This window comes from Mytilus galloprovincialis, chromosome 6 (assembly GCF_965363235.1).
Source record: "Mytilus galloprovincialis chromosome 6, xbMytGall1.hap1.1, whole genome shotgun sequence".
NCBI classification, from domain to species: domain Eukaryota; kingdom Metazoa; phylum Mollusca; class Bivalvia; order Mytilida; family Mytilidae; genus Mytilus; species Mytilus galloprovincialis.
The window spans coordinates 21104453-21116170 of NC_134843.1; the positions used below are offsets into that span (position 1 = coordinate 21104453).

At 32.4% G+C, this 11718-nt stretch overlaps 1 long non-coding RNA gene across 2 annotated transcripts; it reads left to right on the forward strand.

Annotated features, from left to right (window-relative positions):
- The first annotated feature begins 709 nt into the window (after window positions 1-709).
- Window positions 710-11517, forward strand: LOC143079190 (uncharacterized). Of its 2 annotated transcripts, none has more exons than XR_012979346.1 (6): window positions 710-864; window positions 2592-2853; window positions 3949-4306; window positions 5652-5821; window positions 6134-6444; window positions 11150-11469. It is a non-coding gene; the product is annotated as an uncharacterized LOC143079190 (long non-coding RNA). The 2 variants fall into 2 exon arrangements; XR_012979347.1 differs by having other exon boundaries at window positions 728-864; window positions 2487-2853; window positions 11150-11517.
- The last annotated feature ends 201 nt before the right edge of the window (window positions 11518-11718 follow it).

Here is an 11718-nt window from a genome sequence, read left to right on the forward strand (position 1 = left end):
TTACCATATTCTACACGTAAGAACAAAAGGATTCTCAAAGTTGAGTTAAATGTTTTGACTTTTCTGAAATATAATATATTATAAATTCATTTATCAAGTTCCTGCCATGCCTTGAAAACATTTACATGTACTCATATGACGGGATTGCTTTCTTTGATAAGTGGAATATATAGGTCACATGTTTAAAGTCCTTGAGACAAACGGATTTTGTTTTTGTAATGAGAACCATACTCTCCAGTTACATTCAAAGTAAATTTTCTAACGTAAACATACACACACATTTCAAGATTTTCTCTTTTAATTTTATAATTACAATGTGTAACAAAAGATTAAATTTCATCACTATTCGTTCGTTTTCCGTCCGATAATGTTTATCGAATGGTCGTTTAAACACATGTAAATTATTTCTCAGTCAGGATTCTTTAACATTTGATTTCTATTCCGTAATTAATATAATCTAAAACCACAATCTTGTATAACATAACAGTAATTTAACTTTCAAGTCCATTAAGAAGTAAAATCTAGAATGTTACCACTATAAACTTAACAGGTACTGTACTGGGATATATGCTACTTTCTGCATACATTTCTTGCGTGCATTGTTTATTAAAATTTACACGATTCTACAATATTGTAAATGTACACGTCTAAGTATATATATATTTTTAAATTTCTATATATATTGAAAACATTGAAAGGATTGCACGCTGTCAATTTGGCTCTACAAAATCAATAAAGTTATCTACATACCTTTATCACTCCGCATAACTCCGATACAAACGAATCCAGACGTTGACGCGTTCAAAGCGATAATTGGGACAAGATTTTTGATGATAACAATTTCGAATGCATTTCTATAATTTCGTAAGTATACATGTATATTTGCTGGTGTCTGTTCTATGGTCGGGTTGTTGTCTCTTTGACACATTCCCAATTTCCATTCTCAATTTTATATGTAAATGTGAATACGAACATGCTAGGTATACGGTTGTTTCAAGTTTAAGATTTCTTAAAAAAAACGTTCAATAAAACTGCTATAAGCAAAACGCATTTTATGAAGTATACAAAGTCGAATTCCTTTTCTTACATATATGTTTTGCGCAGCAATTTTTAAAGCAAAATTAAGTAACTTCTTGTTAATTTACTACCTGCTTTTAAATGTTCCCTAGAACTCAACATAGACACGAGTTCGTTGCTTTCTTACAAATAATTACTGTACAATTATTGACAAAAACAGTCACAAGTCTCTTTTTGTTAAGGAAATATCATAAGCAATCCTCTTTCTGCTTATTATTGAAAATTTTCATCTCTAACTTTGTCGAAATAAAATTAAAACATTGAATCGAATTGAATTGAACCAGCGCCCATTTTACGTCAATTTTTGTATCGAAGAAACTACTTGTCTTTCAAATGCAGATGAAGGTCCAAATTCGCCAAAACGACAGGGACCAGACGAGCTCGTAAAACATTGTTTCCCGACTGGATTAGATGACTAAACCTTGTCGAAATATTAAATCATGAAATTTTCAGTCACCCAAATCCAAACTTGAACTGTCTGGACCAACTGACGTCAAACTTTTTTTAATTAAAAAATACGTACACGTGTTATTGTGGTCAATAAGACAACCAATATGCATTAAAAAGCAGTAGTAGTCGACTGTAAAAGGCACCGAGATAATAATGTGTAAAACAATTAACGAAACCAAATATGACAGACATAACCATTGTACTGAAGCCTCCAAGCTTTAGACCGGAACATAAAGAATGCAGCGGGCTTAACAATAAGAATCGCCAACCCTCTTCCCTACCTGAGACACTGGTGTAACAGCATAACAAGAAAACAAACTACATTAACGTGTACAATTACAAAGTATATAAGTAAACAATGTAGATGTTAAAACAGGATGTACGATATCAATTGCCCATTTACAGTAATATTTAAAAATTTGAAAACAACACGTTGAATAATTTATTGCGTCCAATGCGCTTTTCTGGATTTACCTTCTTCAGGAACGCTCAAAGCCAAACATTTGAAATACGAAGATGAACGGAAATAAAGTACGGAAATGTATGTAAAATATACCTTAAATAAATAGCCAAATTTTGAGAATCACAAAACAAAACCACCGTAAAAAACAAAGTATGACATCTCGTTTTTTATTATAACACCCAGATACTGTACTTTTAGACGTGGCATATCAAAATTATATGCTTTGACAACTGCCAAGGCATAGGTTATGGTTTGTTAGACAACTGATAAGCATTTTTTCATTGCTTTTTCTGTAAATCAATAAATAATTGCATGGATTTGTTATTACGACTTTGTCATTTAAAACTAAAACTCGATTTTAATTTTTACAGTATTGTGTAATTTTAGAAGAGTTTGTTTTTTATCAAACTGAATTTGAAGAGAAATCAGCAACTGATGAACCATACTCACATAGGAAAAATAAAATTGATATAATTCATATTATTTATATTTTTAGAAAGATAGACATTACCAATTGGAACACAATATATATGTGTTGTCATCTTTTGTAAACAGCTGAACACCCCTTTTCAAATAAAGTATTTTGATTTATCTTTGGCAGGCGTTCTGATATAATTTGTCATCGGTGTCCAAACAGAAGAATGTCACGTAAAGGAAAAAAGGTAAATAGCCTGTTAATGTAGGCACATCTGATAGTCCGACTGATCCACAGGTTGCAATTGGTGGAGATCCAAATAATTAGTCAGCAAATGTGACAGAGACAATTTTAAAGATTCTGTGGACAATAAAACTGTAAGAAGAATAGTGAAAGAAGAATTAAGAAAAGACAAAATGTCATTCACAGAAATGCTGACTGGATTATTGTAAGTCATATATATAAACACATGAATTATAAATACATAAATATTCCACATAAAGGATAAAAAAGTAAAAAAAAAGGGATTCATACAAACAAAGATCAGAGAATCAATTCGATGATAAATGAAAATAACACTTTCATGACTTTATGAGTTGGTTAGCCCTGGTTCTGGATGTAGAATTAACCAGGAACTTTTAAAATCCAAACATCTGAATGCCATAAATATACAAATAGTTAGAACAAATAGGAGCTATATGACCAAAATATATATAATTAAATTCATTCAGAGTCCTGTGACACATTTTAAAAAACAATCAATGGGAGATAAATCAATATTTTTACAAAAGATTCTTCATACTTTTCATTGATCATACCATTGAAGTATTGTTAACATATAACTTCTATGATCCTACAGAATAGAAAAATTAAATCCATAATCTGCATTTATAATTGGGTCATATTCTAAGGAATTTAATAATTAAATCCTAGAATAATACCCAAAGATTTATATGTATAAAATATTTTTTAAACTCTAAAACATATATCCATTTCTTTCTCACAAAAAACTTTACTATAAGGATCAAACGAACCATTTAAAAGCAAGCAATGTATAGGGAGAATTTCAGAACAAATGCTTTTTGCAAAGTCCTGTTTAATTAACAGTAATCAGAAGTGTCGCATTATTTTCAGTATCAAGCAAAAGCATTAGTCTATAATCTTTGAAGTGAGTATTGCCAAAAAAAAAAACCCAATAAAAAACAACATGTACTCGTCATTTTAATTCATGCTATGGTGGAGTTTTTCAATTTCTGTTTGGTTCGTGTGTCTGATTTCTTGGAGGAGTGGGGTTTTAGTAGTAGCTGCGGTCATTTGTACTGTACGTATGTGCAGTATTATCCCTTTATATGCACTATAAACAGCAATGACTCTTATATTATATAGTCTTTTCTTCTTTGAAGTTCAGAAAATAAATGTATGTTTGAAAGATACTTAATGTATACGTAACAAAAACATTTACCCAGCAACACAGATAAAACCAACAGAAAATAAAGAACTGAAGAATTCTTTGAATAATTAACTTTGATTTACTATATTTCAGATCATTTGCTGCCTTCTTACTAGGAGGAACAATGATGTCATATTGGTGGACTCCACACTATACAAATACAACTTACTAAGCGATAATATTACTCAATCTAGTATAGTAATGGAGGATATAACACAGAAACTCTTACAATGTCAAGCCAACTTGACACAGATAAAGGTTGATTTCAAAAATGTTCAAGATAATTTTGTTTATTTAAAAAATGAAGTCACAGAGGTAAATAATGGTATAACTGGTACCATTGAAGGTGTGAAAAGAGAATTGAAAGAGGATTTCCTTCTGTTGAAAAGGGACATAAAGATCTTGACTGGAACACATCAAATCCATGACAATGAGTACATAACATATTCTGGTAAGAACATTCTTTGCAATGATAAAGTTTTAGTCAACTCCTTCTAAAAGACAATTAAATTATACATGTATATTACCTGTACATGTATATATACTATTTTGTCTGTTCTCGTCTGTAATGATTCATGGTCAGTGGTAAGCTTTTTAGTTTTGTGCTTAAAATCACTATACAAGCAAGAAAATTGCTACTGGGAATTGTTCTGCATATATGATGCTCAGGGGGGAGCGGGAGGGGGAGCACCTCAATACTTAATTGATAAGGGTTGCCACTTGGGTTCTGTTACCCCACCCTTTTCACATAATTTTGATTTTGAAAATGCATACCTTTTCATATATTGCATAGGTAGAAATATTTCTTTTCCCATATTGTTTGGGTTTATGTGTTGTGTAATGTAAAAGTGGAATACAAATCTGTCAAAAGAGAGAAAATTGGTTGTTAAAAAACAGTGGGGAACACCAAGAACAATGACAGACAAAGAAGTTATTGGAACTTTATTGACCTAATCATATATTTCTAATAGTTTTCCTGACCTAATCACATATTTTCAAGCTTGAAAAGGTAACCTATCCCAGCACTTCATAAGGAATACTATCAAAGACAAAGAGAGTCCCTGACAGGATGGGGTTGATTACGTTAAAATGTAATCGATTGGTGCAGTTAAAATTAATGTGAGAAGCAAATTATGGGTGTTGCTTTGAGGGAATTAAATTAACTCTGTAAGAAGCAAGACCATTTACGAAATAGAGTAAGAGTTGCCCGTTATGCGAAGCGATCTAAAAATTTAAAATGTCCAATGTTTTGTATATTTCCAATCAATTTAATTTTTTCAACAAACTATTGGCATTCGCATTAGAAATAAAGAACCAATTGTGCCCTCTTCTTGCTGGCTTGTTCATTCATTCTCACGAGGCTGACTTCATAGAGGAACTTCTTAGTAAGAAAGAAAAGAATTAAGCAATATCCTTTAACTTTACTTTCTGTTATATAGATGATGTTCTCTCACAAAATAATTCAAAATTTGATGATTATTTTGAACGCATCTATCTCATCGAATAAGAGATAAAGAATACAATAGATACAGTTAAGTCTGCCTCATATTTTGACTTACATCTAGAAATTGAAAATGAGGGTTGGTTGAAAACAAAACTTTACGAGAACAGAGATGAGTTCAGCCTCCCAATTGTGAACTTTCCATTTTTATGTAGCATCTTTCTGCTTTCTTTTTCCATAGAACACGTACAATATTGCACTCAATTTTTCTTATCTTTCTCCTTTTTTTTTAACATAACAGCATTTTAAAGCCAACTGTAGATATACAATTTGTAAATGATCTTTTGTATTATAGAAACAGTCTTTCTTCTACTGACGGGGTTGATCCTATGGACATTGATACTTTTTCTGATTGCATATAAGTTTTTTCCATAGAAAAATGGTTTTTATGGTAGTCAGGGAAGCAATCATGATGATCCTCATGATACAAACGAAAGTTTGTGTGCACAGGTTCCAGTTCAACATGTAAGTGAATCGAGGAAAAAAAGTAGTCAAATCCGAAATTTAAGTTTACTTCAGAGCAACGGTAATCATGGTGATCAAATTTATGTATTAAATGTATGTTTATGCATAAAAATTGTCATAGTAATCAGATAAATGTATGCACAATGGAGGTAAAGAGTAGATAAAGGGTAGGCATGGTGATAATTTTATCGTATATTTGTACGTTTTTACTTTAACAAGTTTGTATTGTTTTGTAGTTTAGCAATTTTTTATTTTTTATTAAAAGGTTGATTTTGATTTGATTTTATTACTAGAAAACAATCTTTATTCCAGCTGATTAAGCAAAAAAGATGGACTATACTAGATCAAATTGACATCACAAGTGAGTTGGAGGAATCTATTTGTATTCTTAGTTTCCATGAAGAAACTCAGGATTTACATCATAGAATAATCACATCAGTATTTCAGGAGGAAGAAGTTGAAATAAAGCCATTCCTACTGGAAAAAAACTGACCCACATGTATTATATATACCAAGATGTCAATTCGTCTTTGTATTTGTTGATTTTAATGAAACCCATGTTATTCTTGAGAACCCAGGTGATAAAAGATTAGTTACTGTCCAGGCATGTATGAAAATGGGAGGTAAGAGAAAAAGATTTATTATTTAAAAAAAAAAGATAGACAAAAAAATTATATAAAAAAGCAAAACATCATTTTGGTACAACATTGGTTGCTGAATTAAGTAAAATAACAAAAACAACATACTAGAAGAAAAATTCAATACGGACAATCATCTATCTAATGGTAAAATCAAAAACTCAATTGCATCAAACGAATTGAAAACAACTGTGCTATTTATGGCTTGGTAAAATTCCTAAATTTGAAAAAGATTTAAGGATTTAAACTGGTTTTAGCTAGCTTAACCTCTCGTTTGTATGACAGTCATATTCCATTAGTTGTACAACATTGTGTAACGAAAACTAAACAAACAGACAAAATTTTATTTTATTGAATGTCTAAAGGCAACATCAAAGAGGGACGAAAGATACCAGAGGGACAGTCAAACTCATAAATCGAAAACTGACAACGCCATGGCTAAAAATGAAAAAGAAAAACAGACAAACAATAGTACAAATGACACAATATAGAAAACTACAGAATAAGCAACACGAACCCCACCAAAACTAGGGGTGATCTCAGGTGCTCTTGAAGGGTAAGGAGATCATCCTGCTCCACATGTGGCACCCGCCGTGTTGCTTATGTAATAAATTATGTGCTTATGTAATTTATCTTACCTTGCTAGGGGCATTTTAATAAAGAATTTTCACCAGCCTTCCTTTAGTTAAAATGTATGTAAAGCCACAGAAATAAAAACGACTTTCACGGTGAGTAAGAGTGTCCTGCTAGAGAACGTTCTGTGCTGGTGATTTGGTCCTGACGGGTGCTGGTGGGTCCTGATTCTGTGCTGGTGGGTTTGTTTACATTGTCTCAGAACGGCAATAAAACAAGTGTTTTTTTGCTTAATTTTTCTCTGATAAGTACCATGCAAAGAATATTACAACATTTTTTTTATTGCAAAAGTCGTGCAAGTTCGCAAAACGAAATTGTCCTGACGATGTGCTGGTGTTAAAAAAAAAACGGTCCTGATACTGTGCTGGTGGGTCCTGGTTCTGTGCCTTTATATTTAAGTTAAAAGTGGCAAATATTCAAGATCATTGATGCTTAACTGTAATTGACTAATTAGCTGTAATCTGACATTGTTGTGAATCTGTTTACTGTTGTTATCAGAAAAAAAATACCCCTAATTTTTTATTTAACTGTTTTCTGTTTTCTTATTTAAGATTATTTAAAATGCTGTTATCGGTTATCAATATTTTAAATTAACTGTAATCTTAATTTTTGATCTGTTAATTGAACCACTCTTGTCTCTTTTTAAGATAAGAACATATGTTTTCGATTTTCGTGATTACGATCCTTCTGCATGATCACCAAAATATGGCGTAAAATATACAATACATATATAAAAAAGATGATGTGGAATGTTTGTCAATGGACAAATATCAATAAGAATCCAAAGAAAGTATGTGTTAACAACCATGCGTCATCATACGACCTTCAACAGTAACCCCAAAAATCAAAATGTAAAGGTTTTGCATAAAAATGGAAAGCATAAATATAGAACAAAGGGCATTTTCTAATAAAATTGATAATGGAAACGGGGAATGTGTCAGAGACAACAACCTGACTGAAGAGCAGATAGCAGCTGACGACCCCAATTGGCGAGCTACAGCCGTCCCTAAAACACAATGTAATCTAGTTCAATGAAATTGGACGTCACACTCAACTTCATAACATATTTTTGAACAAAAAAAAAACAAACTTACAAGACTAACAAAGGCAAGTGGCTCCTGAATCGGGCCGGCCGCTAAAATGCGTAGGGATTGAACAGGTTTTGTAAGAATCAGGCACAAACACTCAGGTGAGTCTGAACACTTCTTAGATGAGTTTAGATAATAAATTCAGTGTAACCTAAGCATCCTGAATATTGTGGGATACTGTAGATACTTTTCTTTTTATCCAAACAAATGAAAATCATCCTTTCTGCGCGTAACAATCATGTGTCTTCAGCAGCTAAGCATTTTTAGGGCAAAATAAGCAACTCAACTTTTTTTTAGAGATTCAAATTAAGATCAATATTTTTTCTTTTCATGAATATTTTTTTTCACGGGTTTTTCACAAAATAATTTTGTCGTGTGGATTTGGGTATAGAAAGTAGACTCCAAGAGCATTCTTGATTTATTTGTTTCAGTTCTAGATTTTCTGAAAATCAGCATTTTTGTGTTACGCTCACTTAAACAGTTTAGAAGGTCAGGTGAGCTTTTCTTATCACTTGGCGTCCGTCGTCCGTCGTCGTCCGGCGTCCATCGTTCGTCGTCCGTCGTCTGTCGTCTGCAAACTTTTACAAAAATCTTCTCCTCTGAAACTACTGGGCCAAATTTACCAAACATGGCCAAAATCATTATTAGGGTATCTAGTTTAAAAATTGTGTTTGGTGTCCCGGCCAACCACCCAAGATGGCTGCCGTGGCTAAAAATAGAACATAGGGGTAAAATGCAGTTTTTTGCTTATAACTCAAAATCAAAGCATTAAGAGCAAATCTGACATGGGATAAAATTGTTTATCAGGTCATGATCTATCTGCCCTGAAATTTTCAGATGAATCGGACATTCTGTTGTTAGGTTGCTGCCCCTGAATTGGTAATTTTAAGGAAATTTTGCTGTTTTTGGTTATTATCATGAATATTATTATAGATGGAGAAGAACTGTAAACAGCAAAAATGTTCAGCAAAGTAAGATTTACATATTAGTCAACTTGACCGAAATGGTCAGTTGACCTCTTTAGGAGTTAATGCCCTTTATAGTAAATTTTTAACCATTTTTCATAAATCTTAGTTATCTTTACAAAAATCTTCTCCTCTGAAACTACAGGGCCAAATTGAACTAAACTTGGCCACTATCATCATTGGGGTATCTAGTTTAAAAATTGTGTCCGGTGTACCGGCCAACCAACCAAGATGGCCACCATGACTAAAAATAGAACATAGGGGTAAAATGCAATTTTTAGATTATAACTAAAAAAACCAAAGCATTTAGAGCAAATCTGACAGGGGTTAAATTGTTTATCAGGTCAAGATCTATCTGCCCTGAAATTTTCAGATGGATCGGACAACACCTTGTTAGGTTGCTGTTCCTGAATTGGTAATTTTAAGGAAATTTTGCAGTTTTTTGTTATTATCTTGAATATTATTATAGATAGAGATAAACTGTAAACAGCAATAATGTACAGCCCTAAAAGTAAGACCTAAAAATAAGTCAACATGACCAAAATGGTCAATTGACCCCCTAACATGCCTAAGGAGTTTTTTTTCCTTTATAGTCAATTTTTAACAATTTTCATAAAATTTGTTATTTTTTACTAACATTTTTTCACTGAAACTACTGGGCCAAGTTCATTATAGGTAGAGATAATTGTAAACAGCAAGAATGTTCAGTAAAGTAAGATGTACAAACACATTACTATCACCCAAACACAATTGTGTTATGAATCTATCTGCGTCCTTTGTTTAATATTCACATAGACCCAGGTGAGCGACCCAGGCTCTTTAGAGCCTCTAGTTAATGGTGTGCCTATGAACCCACAAGAAACAAAATTAAAAAATCTCAACTGTTTCCTTCCATTATTTGTGAGAAAAAACTTCAAAAATCATAATTTTCGTATTTATTTACATATTTTCGATGATCACCAGCACCGGTGAGGATCGAATCACCAGCACATAAAGTTTTCATGCAGGACAACCATACCTACCGTGACTTTGAGCAAAACACAAATTAAAGGCTTTAAGGTTTTGAGGAATGTTTCCTTTATAGAATTGAATTATTGATAAATCTTCCATCTAATTTAGTTCAGATGACAGATCTTCATAATGAAATAGTTCAGATGACAGGTCTTCATAATAAAATAGTTCAGTTTACCAGGGAAAAAGTAGAAAAAAGTGTTTTTCTGATTTTACTTTTTATATGTAGACATTTGTGTCTGTATCACGTTGGCTTATTGTTGGTGTTTTTTGTTTGGCACAACACAGATTTTACTACCGGATCGTGCAAAACTCAAACGGTGGTCATACATTTACCATGGCTTAAGATTCCGTCACGAATGGCTCGATGTTTTATGATTAGATCCGACTTTGAAAGTTTTCTTTATCGTGCGTTAATGTGAAGTCAATTTTGGGACAGTGTGCTGCAGTTATAATGAAACTCTTGTTTTAGAAATGTTATTTTTGAATACTAAGGTGTGGTAACATCAAATAGCATTAACACTGTCACATGACATATAGTCATTACAAAATAAAATTAAATCCATATGCGCCTAAAATGCGTTCTTTTACGCCCGTGCCACAGGCACTTGTCTCAGAAAAAATTATGTATACCTTAATATCAAGGTATATAAGAAAACAAAATTCTGAGACAAATGCCTGTGGCCCGTGCTACGTTTACTTCACCAGTTTTAAAATGATTAGTATCAACTGCACTAAAAATAAAGTTTACGATTGTACAATAGGAAACATTTGTGAATAAGATTTATATGATTGTTACTTTTAACTTGTTACGTACTGATATTCAAAATTCATTTTGTCTTCAACTATTTTTATAGTGCATCTTTATTTTTGTGAAGATGGATGCAAATAAAGTGTTGCTTAACTATACACTCTCTATTTTGCTTTTCAGCTTGGAGCAAGCTCATTACTTGTGACTAAACTTTCAAAATTCTTTTTCTTGTTCGTTCACAGCTGATGTGTTTGTTATATATACAAGAGACAGAGATTCTAGTTATTTAGGAGACGGCACGCTGTACAATAAGTACTTGTCAGCCTTTACAGGACATTTTCTATTGAAAGAACTGACGGCTAAAAACAGGGGACTAAGTGTTAATGACACATTTACACAATACCAGAAAAATCATATCAAAGGAGTTGTTTTCTTTTTTTGAAGGCCACACAGTGACCTATAGTTGTTAGTTTCTGTGTCATTTTGGTCTCATGTGGAGAGTTATTTTATACTATACACTAACAAATAACATCCAACATGGTGAAATGGTGCGACCAATAGAGACAAAGGTAACCGACAATGATACAGCTATATTTCGAGGTGTTGTTAGAAAACGAACCAAACGAATTGTTTTGTATAATGTTATTGCCGACAAACCATACGAACTAGTAAATAGTTCCGTGAGAACGTATGCGGAACAGACAGATGAACATATTACGTTTACAAAACTTTTGAAAAAGCGTGAAAATAGAGGTAAATCTACATACATAATGCGCGTGAATATAAATGAAGATGAGTTTTTAAACAAAAT